The sequence below is a fragment of the Adiantum capillus-veneris genome, chromosome 2, assembly GCF_014529385.1.
Source record: "Adiantum capillus-veneris isolate H3 chromosome 2, ASM1452938v2, whole genome shotgun sequence".
Taxonomy (NCBI): domain Eukaryota; kingdom Viridiplantae; phylum Streptophyta; class Polypodiopsida; order Polypodiales; family Pteridaceae; genus Adiantum; species Adiantum capillus-veneris.
The window spans coordinates 173,267,696-173,279,647 of NC_140932.1; positions in this window are offsets into that span (position 1 = coordinate 173,267,696).

Here is an 11,952-nt window from a genome sequence, read left to right on the forward strand (position 1 = left end):
GGACAGTACCACGAGTGGCCTTACCCACTCAAACAAAATTTTGCTTCACCAAGGAAGATTTTCATACTGAATATGGGCTATGCTTGGTTGGCCAGGATCCGAAGCTCCTATGTGATGATGATTTCTCAGATGAGGAGTGGCTTAGTGTATGGCTTTACAAGCGCCACCAAAAGGAGAAGATGCATTTAAAGGTGCTGAGGCCTGAAATGTATGAAGAATGTCTCCTATTATACCACAAAGTATATCACGGAGCTCCCCCAAACAACGAGGTAGGCGTACATTTTGCACATGGATTTACTTGGCAGAAGTGCAAGGCCGCTGAAGATTCTGAAGGTTTAGTTGCATGGGCTGTGTATGCTGAAGGTGTTATCAAAATGTTACGCCAACAAAAAACTTTAAATAGGAAATTGGAGAAATGGAGGTCCACAAACGGTCCATGTCTTGGAAGTGAGTGGAAATTTAATGCAGAAAATATGCCTAATTACACTGACAGTACTTGCACAGGCTTTGACTGGCAGACATACTTAGGTGGACATCAATTTTCATGGCAGACTAAGGAGGAATTTCTAAAGAAGCGGGCCTTTGGCTCGATGGGAACATTTGGAATGTCAAATGTTTCCTCGACTACATTTTCTGCGTCAACGACTGATGTAGCAGCTATTTCTAACATGAAGGATAATGCTGCTGAAAAGTTAAAAGAGAAGCAACAATGTCTCGAAGCAATAAAAATTGCTTTAGATCAATCAAATACAAAGAGAGATGAGCAGGTTGGTTTGATGCGAGGCACCGCCAAGATCGTAGAGAGACTGAACAAGGATATGGAGGAACTCAAGTTGCATAAGGCTGGGCTTGTACCAAACGAGGAAGCAATGGCAAAGCTTGAGACCTTGATTCAAATCAGAAAGGAGGCTCTCAAAGACATGGAACTTGATATTGAAGTGCACAATCTTCATAAGCTAGGTGAAGAGGCAGCACAGTTATAGGTATGTAAGCTTGATTGATTCACCTTGTAGTAGTTGATATTACTTAAAAGTGGTTAAACTCTAATTAGGAAAAAATGGTTAGAGACCATTTTATATGGTAAAAGACCACTTAAATGTGTTTATATAACACTCTTAAGTGGTACCACATAAAGTGATGAAGACTCTTGAAAGTAATGCACAAACACTTCTACTGTTTTATAAAGTACGCAGTGCTATTTTTTTACAGGGTCAGTATGACACTTTGTTATGGGAAGTAGAAGTGGCGACAGGGCATCTTCGATTTGTGGAAACGATTATTAATTTGTTCAAGTCAAGAATGCCTATCCTTCCTGTCAGGGCGCTTGTTCATTTGGGATCGGTCAATAGCTGTGTACAGTTAGGTGATTGTGTTGCTTGTGGGATGTCTATCATGCAGACTGTTGTTACCGGTGTCTACATGCTCCGGTGTCAACATCCGTATCACCCACTTTGTTTTGTAAATTCCTATAAGTCTGCCGGACAATGTCTATTTCATGGATGTGAGGAACCTTTAAAAGATGCTTCGAAGCTTCTGGCACCTGGAGAGGCAAACATGGATGAGCATGTTGGTACAGGTAATCGATGTTTTTATACCTTATGATATGAAGCTGATTGTAGATTCATTTCTTGACAATTTTGTTTCTTTTCTCCATGTAATTGCAGAGAAAGATCCAATGGAAGGCATCTTTGGATGTCCTGTTGATGGAATTGGTAATATTATGTGGAACATTCTTCTCTTTGAATGTTCACATAACTTAATATTGAGTATTATTACATTGTCTTTTATGTAGCACACTCCCAAGCTGGGTCATCACGCAAGCCCAATATTGATAGCATGTGTGGTGGGTGCGGGGATAAGAATGCATCCCAGAAACAAGCAGGTGAAGACACTCCGGACTGACAAAAGGCAGAAAAAAGGGCTGAAAAAAGAGCAGATGTAGTGGGAGTTCAAGGTGACGCATCCAAGGAGTTAGCCGAGGTGCCCCTGAAGCCAGAACCTGCAATGAACAAGGACGTAGAGGACACTGAAAAATCATCTGAGAAGCCAATTGAAAAGGATACAACAGTGAACTTGTCTGATGAGGACTCGGATCTTCTTATTTCAGATGTTTGTGCACAGATTTAGGGGCATAGGAAAAAGAGGAGCAACACTGAAGAGCGCGCCACACCAAAGAAAAAAGCTAAGGTTGCATCCGAGCCTCCAGAGCCTACTCCAGGAGGTAAAAAATCCAAGGAGCCTTCATCTGCTCGAAAAAAGACTAACCTCCAAGCACCCATCAACCTTAAACCTCCCAAACCAAAGTCCCGCAAGAAACTTCTGTAGCCCCTATTAACCTTAAGTGCTTTGTAGCCTCTTTGTAATTTTTTCTTTGTATTCTCATTTTGATGATAATGAAACGACGGCTTTATTTTTCGTTCACTAGTTGTTTATTGCTCATTGATTGTCTATTTATTGTACTCATATTGTTCATTGACTGTCTATTTATTGTACTCGTATTGTTCTTTCCGACATCATCATGAGCATCTTCAAGTAGAGCTTATTTTTTCTCCAGTATCTCCTACCAAGTGGACTATTGCCATAGAAGTTCAGGAAATTAATGAAATGGAAATCAATAGCCTGGAAGGTATACTTTTCAAGTGTATTTTGAAAAGGTTAATATGTCAGTTTGATTGAGGTTTTTAAGGCATGGTACTTGTCTATGGCAGAACTTAGCTGGATTGGAGATGTTCAAGAACCAGATGAGAAGGTTGAAGACATAGCAGCCAAGCAAGATGCAGATGTAACACCAGATAAAGTAGAGGAAGACCAAGAACCAGCAGTTTGCCCCGAAATTGAGGAGATTTCGCCAAACTGCCCTGGATGGGGATATCTTGTTTCGAATTTCTGCAAGATCAAAAAGCTCATCATCCTTGATCTCGATGGACTATTCGTGAAACGAGATGTAACCTAACGTGATCCAAAGACAGGACAACTTAAACACCCTCCACGTCCAGCTTCCGACAGAGTTAACACTAGGTTGGTAATGGGACACTTTTATGTCCTTGGACACTTTTATGTCCTGTTAAGTGACCATTTTCCTTGAATTATGTAAAGAGTTTCAAAATGGATTTTGAGGTGCTATCTGTCTAGAAAGTTGTCTCATGAGCTGAAAAAAACTCGACATTTTTTTGGAATATCAATTCCATCTTTAACCTTGTCCTTGCACAACATTTCACAACCTAAACTGTGTGAAAAACGGGTCCTGTTTTTCGCTTTTTTTCAACTTTTTGCAACTATACCACTCTAGAATTCATGTTTGTGAGGTCTATAATGCTAGAGAACTATCTTTAATAGTCCTCAACATGTCCTGATGCTTCTAGGGAGAAATAAATGTTAAAGTTGTAAGTTATGACCAAATTACAAAAATTGTCAAATCCTGTTTTTTAGCCAATTTTAGCTCTTCTATGATTTTTTTGGTGGCTTTCATGATATCCAAATGCAGTTTTGATTTTCTATGTCACATATTGTAACATAAAGCGAATATTCCTTGAGTTTTGGGGCACCTAATACCCTATTTTGCATAGTAGACAACGATGGTTGATCTTTTCAATTATAGAAGAAAACGAAACATTCTAGTATATCAAGTATAGCTTTTTCAATATTGTTAGTTTCTTGTGACAACTACATGCATTTTGCAGGTAGTAACCATATCTAGTCATAAGGATCAAATTTTGCTAGATATTGAATAGTTTCTATGGGATTATACAACTCATAATGTTGAACCCAGTTTTTTCATGTTTGCTGTATTTAACACTTCATCTTTGTCCCCAAGATTCCCCTTGGTAAGAGATGTATTATTCTTTTGACATGCTCCATGGCTCCTTATGAACCTAAAGGAAAATAGGGAACTAAGAAAACATGCATATATTATTTGTATTGAGTGTGGCTATAGAAACTTTGATGATAGGTTTGCAGAATGGTAAAAATTCAACTTTTTTGTACCTATTTCTTTTGGCAAAACAAAAAATAGTGAGTAAGAAGCAATCATATGTTCTGATCACCAACCCATTGAAGTTAACTAGGGAATTTATCTCAAGTCCTACAAAAATCCCTAATCTTATTTTTATGCAACAAAACGTAAGAAATGACCGTTTTGATGAAAATGTACTGGTCCATCAACTTTGGAGGCTTGGTGTGACCAAAAGATGAGAAATTTTACAAGTTTCTTACTTTTTCCATGTGCAGTAGGCCTTGAACTATAGCCTCATGAAAGGATTTTACAAAATGAGTGGATCTACTATGGTTTTGGAGGTTTTTTTCAAAACCCTAAAAGGACACTTTTATGTCCTGTTAGGTTACCAACCTAGTGTTAAACTAAAAGGAATGGACGAGAAGTTGTGGATCTACTATCGTAGAGATGTTGAGCAATTTGTTTGGGATTTGAGGCAAATAGCAGATGCAATGATTTGGAGCACTCGTACTGCTGCTAACATTGAGCATATCCTCAGTACATGTTGGCCAGACATATGGGAACATGGGACTTATTACTTTAGGGATCTCTTCTCAAACTGGCAATGTGAAAAGTGGTCGCATTTTGAAGAGATTGCTGGAGCTCCAAGAGACCTTGCAGGTGAACCTGTGTCTTTCAAGCCCCTTTACCATGTTTGGAACAAGTTTCCAGAATACTACTCCTCTCGGACATTGCTCGTAGATGACTCCAGATATAAAAATCTGCGCAATGTCTGGGACAACTATATATGTCCACCCACCTTTGATCCTCTTGATGAAGAACAAGACACTGATTACCTCATGCGCACATTGTTGCCATGGCTATGCAGATGGGCACTAACCCCCAATACCCTGGAGTATAAAAAGGCAAACCCCATCAGCAATCCCAAAGATGAACTTTCGAGTCTACTCTTTGAGCACTTTGTTATAAATGGAGATGAATGAGATTGTACATCCGGAAGTGCCAGAAACGTTATATATTGTCATTCTTGGTGGATATGTAGACGTTTCTGGATAATTGTTGTAATATAATTTTTGTAATATACAGAAGTTCTGGCACCCACCTGTCTCTGCACTATACATGTCTCTACACTTCTGAATGTCTCAGAACCACTTTTTAGTGGTGCTAAACCCCTAAAACGTGGTTAAATTTTTATTATGTTATTGCAACATTTTTTCTCGAACTGTAACACCATTTAATGGTGATGTTTGGGGGGAGTGGTTAAGCATTCTTAACCACTTTTTAGTGGGGCTAAACCACTTTTTAGTGGTGCTAAACCACTTTAGTACCACTATAAAGTGGTAAATTTTAATTGAGTTTTTCTGAAACTGCAACACTTTTTAGTGGTGATGTTTGGGGGGGGGGGGGGGGGGGGGGGGGTGGTGAAGCATTCTCAAAAACCAACATGTCAATTCCATCGTACGTTTACACCAATTCCATCTTGTTCAATATTTCACTAGATGATATAAAATCAGATTTGATTTACAATTCAAAGGGCATGCTATTGTATATTGCCTCATGGTTTTCATTGGAAAGTTCGAACACTTCTCCTATGCCATCGAGCACTACAGGCTCCATAGGGAACTTTATTGCCCTTATCAAGTGGGAATATATGAAAATTACTGGCTTGTTATCCCACAGCTCATACAAGTTTGCTTGTAGGGATTTATACCAATGTCCCATGCCCATATAAGTATGCTTCTCTATCTTGTTGCCCCATGCATCAATTTGCTCGTTAGTTGTTAGGCCCTTAGCTACTACACACTTCAAAATGTAGAAGTCAACAGCCTCCTCATTATTCTCTTCAGAAGTGACAGCAAAATTGTCTCCAGGTGTGAGAGCATCGCTTAAGGAGTCATAATGACCTGCATAAGTGGCACCATGGAACTCCTCATCGTCTGAGTCTCCGTATGATTGGGAATCATTAGCAAGTGGCTCCAAAGTGTGATATTGCCATGTCTCCACATGTGATCTGTTCATACACTTTCTCCAATGGCCAAGCTTGCAAGGAAAACAAAAGCATGACAACCGTGTTGATCGCAATGCACAAGTGTTGTTCTCAGAATACCCATTCACACAGTGCATTGCTCTTGAGCCCTTCAATGGTTTGCAGTCCCATTGATGGGATCGCTGAACATCGCCTAGCTTGACCTCCCAGAACACCCTACTGACCTCCCTCTTTTGCTTGTCATACATAGTAGTTGCTCCAGTACCGAGATGCATTCTCAAAAAAGAGACAACTTCACCTGCACAAGTCAACCGCATGCTATTTTGCTTCAATTGCTCATGAGTTGGAGCCCTTTTAATGACAGCCCCAACCCCATCATATTCCCCCTTTCCATGTCCTGAGAAAAAAAAATTCCAATTCATTTCCATGCCAGTAAGGCTCCAATATCTAGCAACAAAGTAAAACGGTTGCTTTGCTTTAAATTGTGAAGCTGCGCCATCTGACCAAACCCAATGTTTTTAAAAGCTTAGCCCTTTATCTCTCAACCATTGAGCATGTAAGAGAAAAGCATGCTGCACAAATAAGGTGTCATGTTGTTTATCACCTGAGACAAAAAAGTGCATGGTCTTCTTTATTGCACCTGATGCGATGTGGAAATAAGTAACCAGGACAAAGATAGTGGCCTGCTTAGTGTACCAATGCATTGACTGGATCTCATTTTGCTCCTTGAAGGAGTAGTTCTCTGCAAAGTCAATGACGGAGACGACCACATCATCTGGAAACAAAGAAATGCAGTCCTTGAACTGTTGTGCTTGCCACCTAAATATAAAATTGTGAGTGACATACTTCTTCAAGTGGTCTTGGTACACTCGCAAAAGTTCTCTAGGCAGCATTTTCTTGTGGACAATGTCTTTCACAGTGCTCTTTCTAGCTTCATTGTTTAATCCAGTTGCACCCACTATATTTTCAAAAACTTCACAGATACTTGCTTACTCTGCTCAACTTCTTCTCTTGGACAGATCTGAATATTACCTACACCGCATGCATTGCATGTTCCCATTAAGCATTGGTAGCTATGGAAACTATGTTCTGCAAGTATAGAGCAGAGTATAGACTCCAACAGTGAAGTGGTACTCATACTTGCATTTTTGTATGCAAGACATCCATGGTTGACAACTTCATCATGATGAAGGCATATAGGGTAGCTGCACATGCAGCAAGAACCATGAAGATCAAAACTTCGAGTCCACATGTGATTTACTGCCTCTTTAAGGAAAATCATTTGTACATGCACAATACAACAGCAGGTGTAGCGATCCCTCAATTTTCGGACAAAGAACGGTTTCATAGACTCGAAGCAACGTTGCGAAATCTGAATATCTGCAAACTTTGTCTTGAATCTTAAATAAAGCTCCACCTGCAATATACATGTATACAAATGTTAAAAATAAACTTAGCATTCAAAACTGGTTAAATTGTTTCAAAACATTCAAAAGTGATTCTATATCACTAAAAACTGGTGTGCACCACTAAAAACTAGTAATGATACATTCAATAGTATTGTTTTACCTGTGAAAATAATGCACCACAAATACAAATTAGTGTAGAAACTAGTAACCATAGAAAAAGGTAGAATATTAAGAGGTTGTGTGAGGACAACTTAATAGTGGTGAGAAACCGCATTCAGCGTAACTAAAAAGTGGTTTGGCACGACTTAAAAGTGAATTCAAACCACTTGACGGTGATGAACCGCCAATAAAAAATGGTGTGCACTGCTTGAATATGGTGGGCAACGATTAAAAAGTGGTGAGTAAGGACATGAAAGTTCTGGGGAAGTTCAGAACTAGCACTTAAAATGTAGCCGGGGGGGACAAAATACTAGGCGACAGACCAACATTAGCACTAGATAGTAGTCCAACACAACTTGAAAGTGGAGGAGCTCTTGTGAAAAGTGTTTGATGACCACTTTAGAGTGATGAGCGACTAGTTCAAAGTGGCCAGTCACCAATTAAAATCTATCACTTAAAAAGTAGCTGGGAGGGACAAAATACTAGGCGACAGACCAACATCAGAACTAGATAGTGGTCCAACACAACTTGGAAGTGGAGGAGCTCTTGTGAAAAGTGCTTCATGACCACTTGAGAGTGGTGAGCAACTACTTCAAAGTGGGCAGTCACCACTTGAACGCGGATTCTGGTCACTTGAATGCGGTTTCTGGCCACTTGAAAGCGGGAACTTGCCGCTTGATTGCAATTACAAGGTTTTAGCTACCACTTGAGTGGTGTCTTGCCACTTGGGAGTGGTGCCTCATCACTTGCATGGAGTGATGGACTGACGTAGTTACTTAGCACATGAAAGTGGTGTCTCAACACTTGATGACCACTTGAAATTAGTGAGCAACTACTTCAAAGTGGGCAGTCACCACTTGAACGCTGATTCTGGTCACTTGAATAAGGTGTCTGGCCACTTGAAAGCGTGAGCTTGCCGCTTGATTGCAGTGACCAAGTTTAAGCTATCACTTGAAAGTGGTATCTCACCACTTGATGACCACTTGAGAATGGTGAGAAACTAGTTCAAAGTGGGCAGTCACCACTTGAACGCGGATTCAAGTCATTGGAATGCGCTTTTCGGCCACTTGAAAGTGGTGTCTCACCACTTGGGAGCGGTGTCTCACCACTTGCATGGAGTGATGACTAATGTAGTACTTTGCACATGAAAGTGGTGTCTCACCACTTGATGACCACTTGAGAGTGGTGAGAAACTAGTTCAAAGTGGGCAGTCACCACTTTAACACGTTTTCTTGTCACTTGAATGCGGTATCTGGCCACTTGAAAGCGGGAACTTTTCGTTTGATTGCAGTGATAAGGTTTTAGTTACTACTTGAAAGTGGTGTCACACCACTTGGGAGTGGTGCCTCACCACTTGCATGGAGTGATGGACTGACGTAGTGACTTAGCACATGAAAGTAGACACCACGTGAAAGTGGTTTTTATACGTGTAAGTGTTGTGTGCACCGCTTCATTGTGGTGTGACAACACTTGTAAGTGTTTACTAACAAAATGTGTTCAAACTCCACTAATATGGTTTTGGTTACCATCATAAGGTGGTGGGCACCATTCATGCAGCAACAGTAAAAAGTCTATGGCACTACTATAACTGTTGCACCATGACTAAAAGCTGCTACATCACTTGGAAAAAGTGAGCTGCACCACCAAAACGTTTGCACCTGTAACACCCCTACGAGTTTGTAAAACACGTATGTTAGCATTGGGTAAACAAGACTTTTTAGTGGGTGAACACCACTTTGTAGGGTTTACGGTGAAGCGTTGGTGCATTTCTAGTAAAAACTGTTTCTTAAACATTAAAAACCTGCTGCAAAACATTAAAAACTGGTTCAAGCACACTAAAAACTGGTGTGGAAACACAAGTAAAAGTGCTTCAAAAACATTTAGAACTATTGATCAGATTTTAGAAGTGGTTCAGATACAATTAGAGACCAGTATAGTAATTCACCACTTTTTAATGTTGCAGTAGCACTAGAAAGTGGTGCAAAACACCAAAACAAGCTGTAGCACTAATAAAAAGAAGTATAGAAACATAATGTTGTGGCAGTAATGAGTTGTAGCACCAATAAAAAGTGGTATAGAAACATAATGTTGTGCAGGAATATGAGTTGTAGCACCAATAAAAAGTGCTAAAAAAAAAAGTCAATTACCTGAGGCTCCTCAAGAAGGTGGATTGGATGATTTACATATGAACATCTAGCTAGTCTCTTACTGCAAACATCTTTCTTGTTGGGGGACACTCTCGTCTCATCCGTCCAAAATTGAAAGACTATGTCTTTAACAGTTTGAGTGATGTGAGTTCTCCGTGCATCATCTCTATGACACGCAGATGCAGGGAACGAACCATCGGATTCACTTGACACTATTAAGTGATGTTTGGCTGAATATAAGTTTCTTTTGTGGATCCCCATAAGCTTGGCAGCTTGCGGTATGCTCATGTCAGTGTTTTGCTCCTTGCTTCCACCATTCACCAACATCATCATTGCTGATTTCTTCACAAAAAACTTGTCTGAAGATCTTGGGACCTTCACATGATTCAAAGTGTTGCGGATGTTTCTCAGCATAATTGCTTCCAACTCTTTGGATTTACTCTGCATAGTAAGGAAGCAAGGATGTTGAAGAAGTTCATCAAAGATTTCCTTCCTACCACTTACATCCATTCCCACGGTTAATGTATCAAAGTGTTGTACCATAGATTGACATATCCTTCGTTTCTTTCTTTCATCCATCTCCCCTGTATTGCTTTCCGTCACAAAGTTGACCGTTGCCTTACGTTGCTTTTGTTTCTGAGCAGCCCAATATTCCCTCATTAATTTTCTGCGCTGAAGTTGAGCTTTTCTACTCAATGACGATGAGCTGATAGACAATTCTTCACTGTGCTCCATTGTTGCAGTACTTTCAAAGGATTGCTCTACAAGAAATACAATACAAATCATCTACACGCTATACTTTTAATTAATACATGGCACTTCTTGCACTAATTAGCAAGATACTAACAAAGCATAATAAGTGTTTACATACCTCAAGAATCATCAAGTAGAAGAGGAACCTATAGAGATAGAGTTCGTGAGAGAGAGAGAAAGAGTGCTAAGAGAGAGAGAGAGATGAGTGCGAGCTCAGACACAAGAGGAGCCATGCTTAGAGAGAGAAAGAGAGAGAGAGAGAGGGGGGGCTGAGCGATACAGAAAGCTCAGCAAGAGCTCTGTGAGAGAGAGACAGAGAGGAGCTAGGTAGAGATCCAAGAGAGATCTCAGAGACAAAGAAAGCTCAGACAGGTTGTAGCGGGAAAGAAGCGTCCCAACGTTCAACAGTAAATTACATTTAGTCTCATTAATTGTGGTACGTTAGGAGACTTAATTGACATACCTTAGGGGAGTGATATTCTTTTTGAGAGTTGAAGCACTTTTAAAACACCCACTTTTAAGCACAAAAAAGCAATGTCCTTGACATTACTTTCCAGGCCACCTATACATGCTTTCACCCTACCTGCTCTTGACAAGCTTCTAATAGCTCAATAGTGGTTAAGCCGTAGGCAAGCCCCATATGACTCCACTATTAAGACCATAGCTCTCGACGATGATGCCCCGTTATCTGCATGAAACATGCGCACTGCAAGGCTGAAAAATCCCTATTCTACTTACTCAATTGCAATTAATAATACCAACCATTTATAGTTAGCTTGAGGACCTCCCTTCTTGAGCAAGAAAAGAGAAACCTTGTGCTCTGATACCAATGTAACATTTAATGTCCTAGTAACTTGTGTGTAGTGGAAAATAGAGTAAACATAGTGAGCATTTCATTAGAATAGATTCCTAATGAGCATAGCAAGAGTGCTTGGATGGAGAGAGCAACAAAAAGCATAACACCTAGTTAGATAGGCACGAACAATACTTCAAAAGAGAGAGAGAAATTAAGCTATTGACAACAGTTGAGGACCAAATTTACATGGAGCCGGTCCTCCCCTCCAAAAGGCTTTGTATTATAGGTTTCCCCCATCAAGGGAGACATTTTACAATACAATACTTTGTGTTCCTTCAATAACTTGCTGGTGCAATGAAGATGGAAGCTTCAAGCACCTAGCTCACACTTATAAAAAACAACATCAATTCCCTCACGGTCTCAGACCCAAGACCTCACACACACCTTCAAAGATGGTGAGAGCTAGCGGGGTATGAGAGTAGATTGAGAGGAAGAAGGAGTATTCTTTTGAGAAATAAGTATATCTCCTCACATAATCACTCATAAAATCTTAGCATAGCTTAGTAATTAGCATGGTAGAGGAGATGAGCATGCATTGGAGCTTGGCTCTTGGTTGGATTTGCATCACAAAGCCAAGATTGTTGGTGTAGGCCTCCCTTCTCACAAGCTTGGAGTAGATGATGAGTTTTCCATTAAAGCTTGAGAAGGAGAGAGAGTCTTCTTTTCTTCACACATGAGATTTTGTGAGT